Source organism: Equus przewalskii, chromosome 1, assembly GCF_037783145.1.
Source record: "Equus przewalskii isolate Varuska chromosome 1, EquPr2, whole genome shotgun sequence".
NCBI classification, from domain to species: domain Eukaryota; kingdom Metazoa; phylum Chordata; class Mammalia; order Perissodactyla; family Equidae; genus Equus; species Equus przewalskii.
The window spans coordinates 68,752,985-68,765,694 of NC_091831.1; the positions used below are offsets into that span (position 1 = coordinate 68,752,985).

Below are 12,710 nucleotides of genomic sequence, written 5' to 3' on the forward strand. Positions count from 1 at the left end.
AGGGCAGGTGTCGGCTTTCTTCCTCTCCTTGCATGGCCAGGGCCTGCAGCCTGCGTTCTGATTTGTGCGTATTATTAGGTCCCTGGGACTCCTGAAGCCGTGGGGGAGCCTCAGAGGGTGGGGCCCAATCCTGTCTGTGGTGGGAATTTATCCCTGAGCCTGAACTTTGTTGGGGGTCCTCCAGACTGGCTGAGAGCAGGCCACTGCCTGCTCCAGGCAAAACGAAGAAGGTACCTCAGGTACTTTTAGTGCCTTTTTCTTGCAGTCCCCCCAACTGCCCCTGAGCCCACAAGTGGGCCGGCCTTGCTCAGCTCCCCCTTCCTACACCCCTCTCCCCCGACCCAGTGGCTCATTTATGTTCTATAAATTAACCGAGTTCATGGCTGAGGGGCTTAATTGCTTTCTCTCAGTGGTAACATATGGGTATGTTTACTAGGGTGGTTAATGCCCCAACTCTGCAAGGAGAGTTAATTTTGGAAGTTGGGACCACACTGCTCTGGAGGCATGGGTGGAGGCCCCATTCAGGGCACAGAGCCCTGCCTGGCCCCCAGGGCAGGGCTCTGTACAACTGAGCTCTGGGGAGGGGAGTACACGTCCCCTTCTCTTTCTGCCCCAGCCCCAATGCTCTTTGACAAAGACTGGCGAAGGAGAGAGGCTGTGCAGCTTTGCCACAGAGGTGATGGGAAGTGACAGGTATCTTTAGGCAATTGGAAAAGAGGATGTGGGCCCTTCACTTGCTGTGTTCAGCCAGAGACAGCAAGCCTGCCTTCTGCCTCTAGGGCCTCAGAGCCAAGGCCAGGCCTAGTGAGCAGGTCTGGTTTGATTTTATTATTATTATTTTATTATTATTACATTTTACTGGCAAAGAACTTTATTAACCTTTGTTTCAAATTTTATTCCCAGGCTTCTTCAGCTTAATGAGCTGACAAGAATGAATTTTGTCTAAGGAGAAACTGAAAAGGGCTGCAGTGTCCAAGGGGCTTGGGCATAAAAATATTAGAGATCTAGATTTTACCAGACCCGTGAACAGAATTCCTTTTTTGAGGAAGATCAGCCATGAGCTAACCTCGGCTGACAATCCTCCTGTTTTTGCTGAGGAGATTAGCCCTGAGCTAACATCGTGCCCACCTTCCTCTACTTTATATGTGGGATGCCTGCCCCAGCATGGCTTGATGAGCGGTGCCATGTCCGCACTCGGGATCTGAACCAGCCAATTCTGAGCCGCCAAAGTGGAACGCGCGAACGTAACCATTGCGACACGAGGCCGGCCCAAACAGACTTTTATAAAGCAGTCAAGGTATAAAATAGCTGTTCCCAGTAGCTTCAAGTTTTATCTTTCTTCAGAAGTTGACTCAATTCAGTTTCCCTTATTCCTGGAAGCCTCATCAAAATTCTCAAGACCTGGCATTGATCAGCATCGTCTTCACTGAGTCTGAACACACTATGAAGAGCTGACCTGGAGGCCGATGCCTGAGAGGCCGCAGGGGAAGCCACATCTGTGGGAGGGAACGGCGAGATGTGCACACTGCGATGACCCTTTCCTACCTGGGATAAATGGTGTGATGCCATGTCTTTCTTAACAGCCAGCTTTCCCCAAAGCAGCCCCCCAGCGGGTCCATCTCATTTGCTTTCATGCTCTCACAATCCTTGGTGTCCCCACCTTCTCCCAAGTGGTGCCCCCTTCAGCCCCCTCCAGGCTGGGGCATCCTGGATCTGCTGATCTTGCTCTGGGAGAGTCCCTCCTGTGACCTGGTGCTCCCCTCTTGAGACCTTCTGCACCTGTAAAACAAGGACAGAATAGTCATTTCCAGGGCCCCTCTTTGCCCTGGAGCTCTGAAATCCTGCTTCAGTCACTGTTCATAGCTCTGGGACTCAGTGGGCTCCTGGATGCCATCTTGGCCTGTGGCCATCCTGGTGGATCCTCACTGGCCCCACCCCACCCTCAGCCCGGAGGGAAGTTCTGTGTCTCCTGCCTTGCAGTGCCCCGGCCTCTAGAGCGAGTTAATTCAGGGTCTTTCTCGCATGCAGGGCCGTTCCTCTGTACTGTCCAGCTGAGGGACTCCAGTCTCAGGCCAGTCTGTGTACTGTGAAAAAAAGTCAGTTGTGAAAATCTGTTCCCTCTTCCCATGGATTGGGCAGGGGACAGTAAGTAGGAGAGGCTAAATTCCTCAGCATAAGCCCTACCCAGGAATCCGGCTGGGAGGGGAGGAGGGAGGAGGAGAGGGGGCAGAGGGAGAAGCTCTGCATGGTGGAAGTGGCCCAGGCACTGCTTTTAAAGATGAGACCTCTGGGGGCCGGCCCGGTGGTGCAGCAGTTAAGTTTGCAGGTTCTGCTTCTCAGCGGGCTGGGGTTCACCGGTTTGGATCCTGGGTGCGGACATGGCACTGCTTGGCAAGCCATGCTGTGGTAGGCATCCCACATATAAAGTAGAGGAAGACAGGCACAGATGTTAGCTCAGGGCCAGTCTTCCTCAGCAAAAAGACGAGGATTGGCAGTAGTTAGCTCTGGGCTAATCTTCCTTAAAAAAAAAAAAAAAAAAAGATGAGACCTCTGATGCTCAGCTTAGAAAACGTCTTGTGTGAATGGGTTTGTTTGCTTTTGTTTTGGGGAGTTTTTTTGCTGAGAATCCAGGCAGGGCTGAGGCCAGCCTTGGTTGATATGGTGCAGGCCAGGGCCAGCAAGCCGAGCTGAGAGGTAAAGTGGTGAGAATGCACGCTGGAGCCGGACAGCCACGCAGATTAGACGTGATAATAATGATCACATCAGGAGGAGTAGTTTGTATTTGTGCTGCGCTTGGAATAGTGCCGAGTGGGGTGAGTGTGATGTGTGTGTTTGTTGAATGCATTAGGGTGTATTGTTTAAAAACTCAATTAGAGGTTTTTAAAAAATAAGCATTATTTTGAAAAAATTTTAGATTTATAGGAAAGTTGCAATGGGAACACAGAGTTTACCTGTACCCCACCCCCAGAGCCCCTGTTGTTAACATCTGACGCTACCCTGGTACAGTTGTCACGCTGAGGAACCAGCCCTGGTGCATTACTATTAACAAAGCCCCAGGCTCTATTTGGGTTTCAGTCATTTTCCCACTAATGCCCTCCTTCTGTTCCTGGCTCCACTCAGGTATCACATTGCTTTCAGTTGTCGTGTTTTCTTAGTCTCCTCTGGTCTGTGACAGTTTCTCAGTCTTTTGTTGTTTTTCACAACCTTCGCAGTTTTGAGGAGTACTGGTCAGGTATTTTGTAGCAGTTCCTTCAATTGGGATTTTTCTGATGTTTTTCTCCTGATTACACTGGGGTGATTGGGTTTTGGAAAGAATACTAAAGAAGCTCTTCCCATCACATCATACGGGGGGACACAGGAGATCTGCATGACACTCCTGGTGACATTAACCGTCATCATGTGGCTAAGGGGATGTCTGCCAGATTTCTCCACTCTAAGTCACTATTTTCCGCTCTGCCTACAATGTTCTTTGGAGCCCAGGTTTGGAGCTTGGAGGAGCGGGGATTGGGCTGCAGGCCCTGGCGCGGGGCGTGTCTCCATGTGCCGCTTGGAATCTCTTGCAAGGATGAACTGCCCCTTCTCACTCATTTATTTACTTATTCAATCGTAATTCACTTCAGTGTGGATTTATAGACATGTATTTTATACTTTGGGTTATAATCCAATGCTGCATTTATTTATTTATTTATTATTGTTTTTTGAGGAAGATTAGCCCTGAACTAACTACTGCCAGTCCTCCTCTTTTTGCTGAGGAAGACTGGCCCTGAGCTAACATCGTGCCCATCTTCCTCTACTTTATACGTGGGATGCCTACCACAGCATGGCTTGCCAAGCAGTGCCATGTCCGCACCCAGGATCCGAACCGGTGAACCCCGGGCCACCGAGAAGCGGAATGTGCACACTTAACCGCTGCACCACCGGGCCTGCCCCAATGCTATGTTTTTTATTTTGTTGCTTGAATCGTTCTGGCTTTAGCCATTAGAAGCTCTTTTGGGTTGTGTGAGATAGTAGAAAATATATATATTGGTGTCTGCCTCCAGTTCCTGGCACAAGGCTCCTAAAACCCTGGTCATTTGCTGTCTGATAAGTGCACTAGGAGCATCTCTTGTTCTAATACTGTTCTTTGACCTCTGTTCTTGATGCAGAGCTCCTGAAACCCTTCTAATTTCCTGGGCGACAGGAGAAGACCTCTTTTGTTCTAATGAGGTGGCTCTGGGGGGCGCTCCTGGATGACAGCTGGTCACCGGAAAGACCAGGCTTAGAATTTTCTGCCCCGCACCCTATTCTCCTGAGAAGGGAGAAAGGCTGAAAATGGAGTTAATGATCAGTCATGTCTATATGATGAAACCTCCATAAAAATCCCAAAAGTATGGAGTTCAGAGAGCTTCCAGATTGGCGAATACATTCATATACTGAGAGGATGACACACCCCCAACTCCGTGGGGACAGAAGCTCCTGTGCTCAGGACCCTCCCAGACCTCCCCCTGTATATCTCTTTATCTGGCTGTTCATCTGTAGCCTTTATCATATCCTTTAATAAACCGGTAAATATAAGTGTTACTCTGAGTTCTGTGAGCTGCTCTAGCAAATTACTTGAACCCGAGGAGAGGGTATTTGGATCCTTCCATCTATAGCTGGTCGGTCAGAAGCGCAGGTGATACCCTGGGCTTGTGATTGGCATCTGAAGTTGGGGGGATCGTGTGGGGAGCAGTCTTTTTTTTTCTCCCCAAATCCCCCCAGTATATAGTTGTATATTTTAGTTGTGGGTCCTTCTAGTTGTGGCATGTGGGACACCGCCTCACCATGTCCTGATGAGTGATGCCATATCCGCGCCTAGGATCTGAATCGGCGAAACCCTGGGCCGCCGCAGCAGAGCGCGTGAACTTAACCACTCAGCCGTATGGCTGGCCCCCGGGGAGCAGTCTTGTGGGACTGAGTCCTGAATCTGTGGAACCTGATGCTATCTCCAGGTAGATAGTGTTCAAATTGAGTTAAATGTAGGACACCCTGCTGGTGTCACAGAGAATTGCTTGTTGTGGGGAAACACCTCCACACCTTTGGTGACCAGAAATGTCAGAAGAGAAGTGTTCTGTGTGAATAGTACAGGAGAGAAACATGGTAGGGAAGAATTGGGTTTTTCCCAACACAGGAGGTAGGCAGAACTGAGTTTTTCCTGAGCAGGTTGGTTCCTGTGTTCCTTTGACATGCCCTAATACTTTCGTTTATCAAGCACTTCCTTCTTTGTTGTGTGTATGCTCCAGGCTGGTGTTGTATTTTCCCTGCTCTAGAGTCAACCATTTCTCCAAGGAGCCCTGGTCCCTTTTATCAGAGAATGATATTTAGAAACCAAGATCTAGACACTGGGTGTGCTCTTTGCTACCGGGGTGTTGTTGCTTCTCGGCTCCTTGCAGCAGAGCTAGGAAATAATCGTGTGTATATTAACTGGTGTATATACATATCTATAACTGTTTCTGTATCTATACATCAGCATATATATTGGGTTAAACATGAGTTCATACTGAGATCTCTGACTCTATTCCAATACAACAGAGTTTTGTTGGATACATTTTTAATTGACCCATAAATCAAACTAATCTGGTAGTTGACTAGCACAGAGAAAAATATGAACATGAAAACATAAGAATCTTCATTCCCGAGGTGAGGGGGGAGGATATTGGATTTCCCACAAGGAGGAATGAAGGCCCAAGCTCATCTTCTCTCAACCCTAGGAGACCACGTGACCCTAGCTGACATCTAGGTTACAGAGAAGACATTTGATTACTCTGCGTTTCCACTTTTCACCCAGTTGTCTGCCATCATATAGCTACCAATAGAGACAGACTCAAATGGCACCTCCTCACATAAAGGAAAAAAAAATGCTCCCTCATTCCAGGGCCAGCTCGGTTAAGGTGGGAAGGCAGTGCTGTCTGGGCAGTTGGCCTTGGTCTTCTGGGGCATCTTTCTCTCATCTCTAGGCACTGCCCTTTCCTCCTTACTATGCTTGTGTGGCCTTTAGATGCTAACCCCTGACTCAGCGCCTCCGGCAGAGTTTCCTTGCTCTGAATTTCTGGGTGCCCAGGCTGGGTTGTTAGAGCCTTTGGGGCCCCCTCTCCTGAGCAGGGAAGTGCCTACAAGGTAGGAAACCTGGTCTTTGCTCCTGCGGGGAAAAGGCCAGTCCAGCCCCTGACAGCACAATCCTGCCTCAGCAATGGAGCTCCCCCGGCCCTCACTCTGAAGTGGCCGGTGCTTTACCACGGCGGGTGAGCTCTGCCTTCACCCTTGGGGCAGATGGCAGTGGCTAGCCGGCAGCCACCACGGCCTGTCTGAGGGGACTCTGTGGAGGGTGGTGGGAGCACGCCTGCAGCAGGAGCTCAGCTCCCTTCACCTGCTCCTCATCCTCTGCAGGGGCACAAAAGGGCTGCACTGCCTGAGCTTTAGCTCTCCCTCTTTAAGTCAGGGCAGAGGACACATCTGAGGGACATGTGGAGCTTGTAGATCCTGGAAGTATTTGATTAAAGGGAAAGGAATCTTGGCTTGAAGCACCAAGAGTCTTAAGAGACAAGACAGTTATGAAACAGAGAAAGATGCTGAGACTTTGCCTTCTGCTTTAGATCTTTTACAGGTGGGCCCGGGAGGAGGGCACGCCAGGTGTAGTGCTCAGTGTGTGCTGATCCCACAGGGAACTTGATGCTCTCTGGGGAGAGAAGTAGGATTGAAATCTAAGGCACATAAGGCAAGAAACAGGCACTTATTGGGCACTCACTGTGCACCTAGCACTCTGCTGGACACTAGGGGAGAAAGCAAGGGAAGAGGAGGCATCTCTCCTGTGCTGAAGAGCCCACCATCTCCTAGAGAAAGTAAGATGCACAGGAAACCACACCGGGAGTATAGGTCCTGGCCTGTGACACCTCTGTGGGCCCGCCAGTCATGACTGGGGCTTCCCTGAGGCAGTAGGAGCGGGCAGGGCATGGTGTTTGGGAGCAGACCCCAAGTCTGACAGACATGAATCCTTCCCAGATGTGTGATGTTAGGAGTTCACTTCCCTCCTCCAAACCTCCACTTCCCTGTCCATAAACTGAGAAGAATACTGGCAAGAATATTGTGAGGATCCACGTGATGATGTCTGCACAGCCTCAGCTGGATGTGAGGTGTACAGCAACCATTTAGTTACTGGTAGTAGCTATTGCAGTTATTTAAAAGGGAGGGCCAAGTCCAAGGCCAACTGCCCTGGCTGCTCTGCTCTTGCATGCTCTTAGGGCATCTTCCAGAGTGAGTGGTCATGCTCAGAGGGGTGGGAGATGCCGCAAGGCACTGCCCTGCCCGGCTCCAACAGGCATCCTCTCGATAAGAACACGTGCACGAGCCTGCGCCCTTCTGCTCTTGCCTCAAATTGGAAGAGGCCAGGCAAACTAGGCTCCTTATCTGTCCGCTTGGAAGCAGAAAGGGCTACAATGGCTCAGTGGAGAGAATAGCAGCCTCCAAATTAGTCCACGCTCTAATCCCCAGAACCTCTGACCCTCCGATCTTATGCAGCAGAGGAGATTTGGCAGATGTGACCAAGGTAAGCACCTTGAGATGCGAAAGTTATCGTGGATCAGTGGGGTGGACCCAATGGAATCACAAGAGTCCTTATAAGACAGAGACAGGGGGTCAGAGTCAGAGAAGGAGATGTGACATTGGGGGCAGAGGTGGGAGTGACACAATTGAGAAGGGAACCATAAGCCAAGGAATGCAGGCAGCCTCTAGGGAAATGGACTCTCCCACAGAGCCTCCGGAAGGAATGCAGCCTGCCAATACCTTGATTTGAGATCCATTTCAGACTTCTGACATTGAGAAATGTAAGAAGGTAAGTTTGTGTTGTTTAAGCCACTAAGTCTGTGGTAATTTGTTACAGCAGTGATAGGAAACTAATACAAGTATCTTACGAAAAATGACCCTTTCTGGGGCTAACTTCTTTCTTCTTGGCATGACTGAATTTTGTACAGAAGCAATAGAGACCATGCTGTAAAGGGGGCTTGTTTTTCTTTTGATCTGTATTACAAACATACTACCCCAGGGTATTGAACACTGATGCCTGTGCCAAGTTCCCACCCCTCCACATCAAAAGTGAATTTCTTATCTGCATCAACCGTCCTCGGATGGAAGCAAGCTTGCTTTTCTTTCGTCGAGGTTCTTGCTGACTGCTTCTTGGAAAGTAATAATTATCTGCCTTTGCTGTTTAGAGCATCTTCCTTTCCTGAACATCAGGTGACAACGATATCCTGTAGATAGATCTTCTGCAGCCTGAAGACTTATTTTCACACATTACTTTTCCTTTCTAAATAACAAAGTGTCTCGAGGGAAAGGCAGCTTCCCAGAGCTGGGCGTGCAGGACTGGGACATTTCTGTGGGTACGCGTCTGTGAGAGAGTGGGTGCCACGTGTTCTGACCCTCTCCGGAAATGGACTGACTAAACTCTCCATGAGATTGAGGAAGCCTTAAAAACAACAACGAACCCACTCTATGCTTTGTGCATTGTAGCTGATCTAAGATTAAACCAAAAATATGTCTCTTCAGGTAAGGCTCCTCTGCCAGCATGACTCTCCACAAACAGAAGTCCTTGGTCATGTCACAGATGAGGCCAGTGAGAAAACAAGCAGAGCCTAAGTCCTGCATCCTGCAGTTCATGCCTATCCGGAACGGCACTTTAGAGTTCATAAAGACGCCCTTGCACATATACCATCTTAGACCTACTCTCACTTCACAAATAAGAGCTACTTTTTTGTCTTTCTTGAGAGCTTGAGAGATGGCAGGCACTGTGCTGGCTCCTTACCTGGTGTAGTGGTTGGGAGCTCAAGCTTGGAAGCCAAACTGCCCAGGTTTGATTGCTGGCATCCTCCTCTTCCCTGCTGAATGGCCTTGCCCAAAATGCTTAAGCGCTCTGTGTCTCAGTTTCCTCCTCCGTGGGAAAGAATAACAGTATTTACCCTCGGGGATTGCCATGAGGGTGACAAGAGCTGATGTCTGTAAGGGTCTTAGAATGCTGCCTGCACATTAGAGGCCCTCATCGCATCCCTTTGAGGCAGGTATTTGTCCTGAACCCACGTCAGCTGTATCCCTCGCCTCACCTTGGGGCCTAGAACTCTAACTGGATAACTTGTGTCACGTGACTCCTTGATTGATGGGTCCACTGATTTTCAACAACAGTGCCTAGTTAATGGAAGAAAGAATAGGCTTCTCAACAAACGGTGCTGGGACAACTGGATAGCCACACGCAAAAGAATGAAGTTGGACCCCTAACACAATACACTAAAATCAACTCAAAGTTAATCATAAATCTAAATGTAAGACCTAAAATTATAAACCTCTTAGAAGAAACAGAACAGCAAGTCTTGTTGTCCTTGGATTAGGCGTTAATCTCTTGGTTGATGCTCAAAGCACAAGCCACAAAAGCAATAGATAAATTGGACTTCATCAAAATTAAAAACTTTTTTCCCCCAAGTTCTCTGTCTTCTTTCTTTTTTTTTAAATTCAGGTACGGTTGACTTATAACATTATGCTAGTTTCAGGTATATAGCATAGTGATTCAATATTTGTATACATTGCAAAATGATTACCACAAAAAGTCTATCTAGTTAACATCCATCACCACAGATATTTACAATTATTTTTCTTGTGATAAGAGCCTTTAAGATCTACTCTCTTAGCAACTTTCAAATATACAATAGAGTATTATTAACTACAGTCACCATGCTGTACATTGCATCCCCAGGACTTATTTATTTTATAACTGGAAGTTTGCACCTTTCGACCCCTTCACCAATTTGCCCCACCCTCTACCTGCCACCCCCACCCCCAAGCAACCAGCAATCTGTTCTCTGTATCTAGGAGTTCCATTTTTTGTTTTTAGAGTCTATATTTAAGAGAGATCATACAGTATTTGTCTTTCTCTGTCTGACATTTCATTTAGCATAATGCCCCCAAGGTCCATCCATGTGGTCACAAATGGCAAAATTTCCTTCTTTTTTATAGCTGAATAATATTCCATTATATGTATATGTATATAATACATATACATATATATATTCCATTGTGTATATATATATGTATATATACACACACACACATATATATGAAAACGACTGTGGTTCCGTAAGATTAGTACTATATAGCCTACATGTGTAGCAGGCTATACCATCTAGGTTTGTGTAAGTACACTCTATGATGCTTGCACAACCATGAGATCACCTAACAACACACTTCTCAGAACGTATCCCCTTTGTTAATTGACACATGACTGTGTGTGTGTGTGTAGATATATATGTGTGTGTGTACATATATATTTTTTTATATCACATTTTCTTTATCCATTCATCCATTTATGGACACTTAGGTTGCTTCCATGTCTTGCCTGTTGTAAATAATGCTGCAATGAACATGGGGATGCACGTTCAAGTTAGTGTTTTTGTTTTCTTCAGATAAATACCCAGACTTGGAATGGCTGAATCATATGGTATTTCTAGTTTTAATTTTTTGAAGCACCCCATACTGTTTTCCATAGTGGTTGCACAAATTTGTAGTCCCACCAACAGTGCACAAGGCTTCCTTTGCTCCGCATCCTGTCCAATACTTGTTATTTCTTGTCTCTTTGGTAATAGGTGTGAGGTGGTATCTCACTGTGGTTTTTGATTTGCATTTCCCTGATGATTAGTCATGTTGAGCATTTGTCACGTGCCTATTGGCTATCTGTATGTCTTCTTTGGAAAAATGTCTGCTTAAATCCTCTGCTCATTTTTTAATTGAATTTATTTTCTTGCCATTGAGTTGTATGAGTTTTTTCTGTATTTTGCTTATTAACTCCTTGTCAGATATACGATTTGCAAATATTTTTTCCCATTCAGTAGATTGCCTTTTCGTTTTATTCATGGTTTCCTTTGCTGTGCAGAGGCTTTTTAATTTGTTGTAGATCCATTTGTTGATTTTTGCTTTTGTCGCCTTTGCTTTTGATGTCAAATCCAAAAAATCATCACCAAGGTCGATGTCAAGGAGCTTACCACCTACGTTTTCTTCTAGAAGTTTTGTGGTTTCAGTCTTACATTCAAGTCTTTAATCCATTTTGAGTTAATTTTTGTGTATGCTGTACCATAGCGGTCCGGTTTCATTCTCTTGCAGGTGGCTGTCCAGTTTTCCCAACACCATTTATTGAAGTGTCTTTCCTTTCTCCATTGTATGTTCTTGCTACTTTGTTTTAAATTAATTGACCATATGTATGTGGGTTTATTTCTGGGATCTCTGTTCTTTTCCATTGATCTATGTATCTGTTTTTATGCCGATATCATACTATTTTGATTGCTATAGCTTTGTAATACAGTTTGAAATCAGGGAGCATGATGCCTCCAGCTTTGTTCTTCTTTCTCAAGATTACTTTGGCTATCTGGAGTCCTTTATGGTTCCATACAAGTTTTAGGATTGTTTGTTCTATTTTTGTGAAAAATGTCATTGGAATTTTGATAGAGATTGCATTGAATCTGTAGACTGGTTTGGGTAGTATGGACATTTTAACAATATTAACTCTTCTAATCCATGGACATGGAAAATCTTTCCATTTATTTGTGTCTTTTTCAATTTCTTCATCAATGTCTTATAGTTTTTAGTGTACAGGACTTTTACCTCCTTGGTTAAATTTATTCCTTAGTATTTGATTGTTTCTGGTGCAATTGGAAATGGGGTTGTTTTCTCTTTTTTTATTATTTTTAAATTTAAAAAAATTTTTAAATTTTTCACTGAGGAAGATTCGCCCTGAGCTAACTCCGTTGCCGACCCTCCTCTCTTTGATTCTTTGATTGAGGAAGATTTGCCCTGAGCTAACATCTAAGCCAATCTCCCTCTACTTTATATGTGGTTTGCCACCACAGTATGGCTGACGAGTGGTATAGGTCTGTGCCTGGGCTCTGAACCTGCAAACCTGGTCAGCTGAAGCAGAGTGCTGCAAACTTAACCACTAGGCCATGGGGCTGGCACCAAGATTGTTTTCTTAATTTCTCTTTCTCATAGTTTGTTCTTAGTGTGTTGTAATGAAAAACTCAAATTTTTCCTTCCTATGTGGGGAAAAACCCAGTTCTTCCCTACAGTGTGCTTCTTCCCTGTAGGTCTTCTTATTACTCACACAGAACGCTTCACTTCTGACACTTCTGGTCACCAAATGTAAGGAGGTTTTTCCCCACACCAAGAAATTCTCTGAGACACCAGCTGAGTGTCCTACAATTTAACTCAATTCTAACACTATCTACCAGAGGATAGTGTCAGATCCCACAGGTAAAGGGCTCAGATCGACAAGACTGCTCCCACCTTACTTCAGATGCCAGTCACAAGTATTAGGTCCTCAGGCAACCCACAACCTCTGTCCAATTTGGCTGCAAATCACTGGTTCCAACAAGCCCCTCCTCAGGTTCAATTAATTTGCTAGAGTGGCTCACAGAACTCAAGGGAACAGTTATTTACACTTACCAGTCTGTTAAAGGACATGATAAAGCATGCAGATGAACAGCCAGATGAAGAGTTACACAGGGTGCTGTACTCAAACAAATACTGGTACATGAGTGTTCCTAGAAGCACTATTCATAATGGTCAAAAAGTGAAAATATCCCAAATGTCCATCAACAGATAAATGCATAAACAAAACGTAGTCTATCCATACAGTGGAATATTATTCAGCCATAAAAATGAATGGA

The 12,710-nt window shown here is 45.9% G+C and overlaps 2 long non-coding RNA genes across 3 annotated transcripts; one reads left to right on the plus strand and one right to left on the minus strand.

Annotated features, from left to right (window-relative positions):
- Positions 1–56: 56 nt before the first annotated feature.
- On the plus strand, positions 57–4,560 carry LOC139082485 (uncharacterized). 2 transcript variants are annotated; one of them, XR_011538540.1, is made up of 3 exons: positions 97–239; positions 617–812; positions 904–4,560. It is a non-coding gene; the product is annotated as an uncharacterized lncRNA (long non-coding RNA). The 2 variants fall into 2 exon arrangements; XR_011538541.1 differs by lacking the exon at positions 617–812 and having other exon boundaries at positions 57–239.
- LOC139082484 (uncharacterized) lies at positions 1,264–2,112 on the minus strand. Its single transcript, XR_011538535.1, has 3 exons — positions 1,974–2,112; positions 1,661–1,779; positions 1,264–1,496 (listed from the first exon to the last, which is right to left on the minus strand). It is a non-coding gene; the product is annotated as an uncharacterized lncRNA (long non-coding RNA).
- Positions 4,561–12,710: the final 8,150 nt, after the last annotated feature.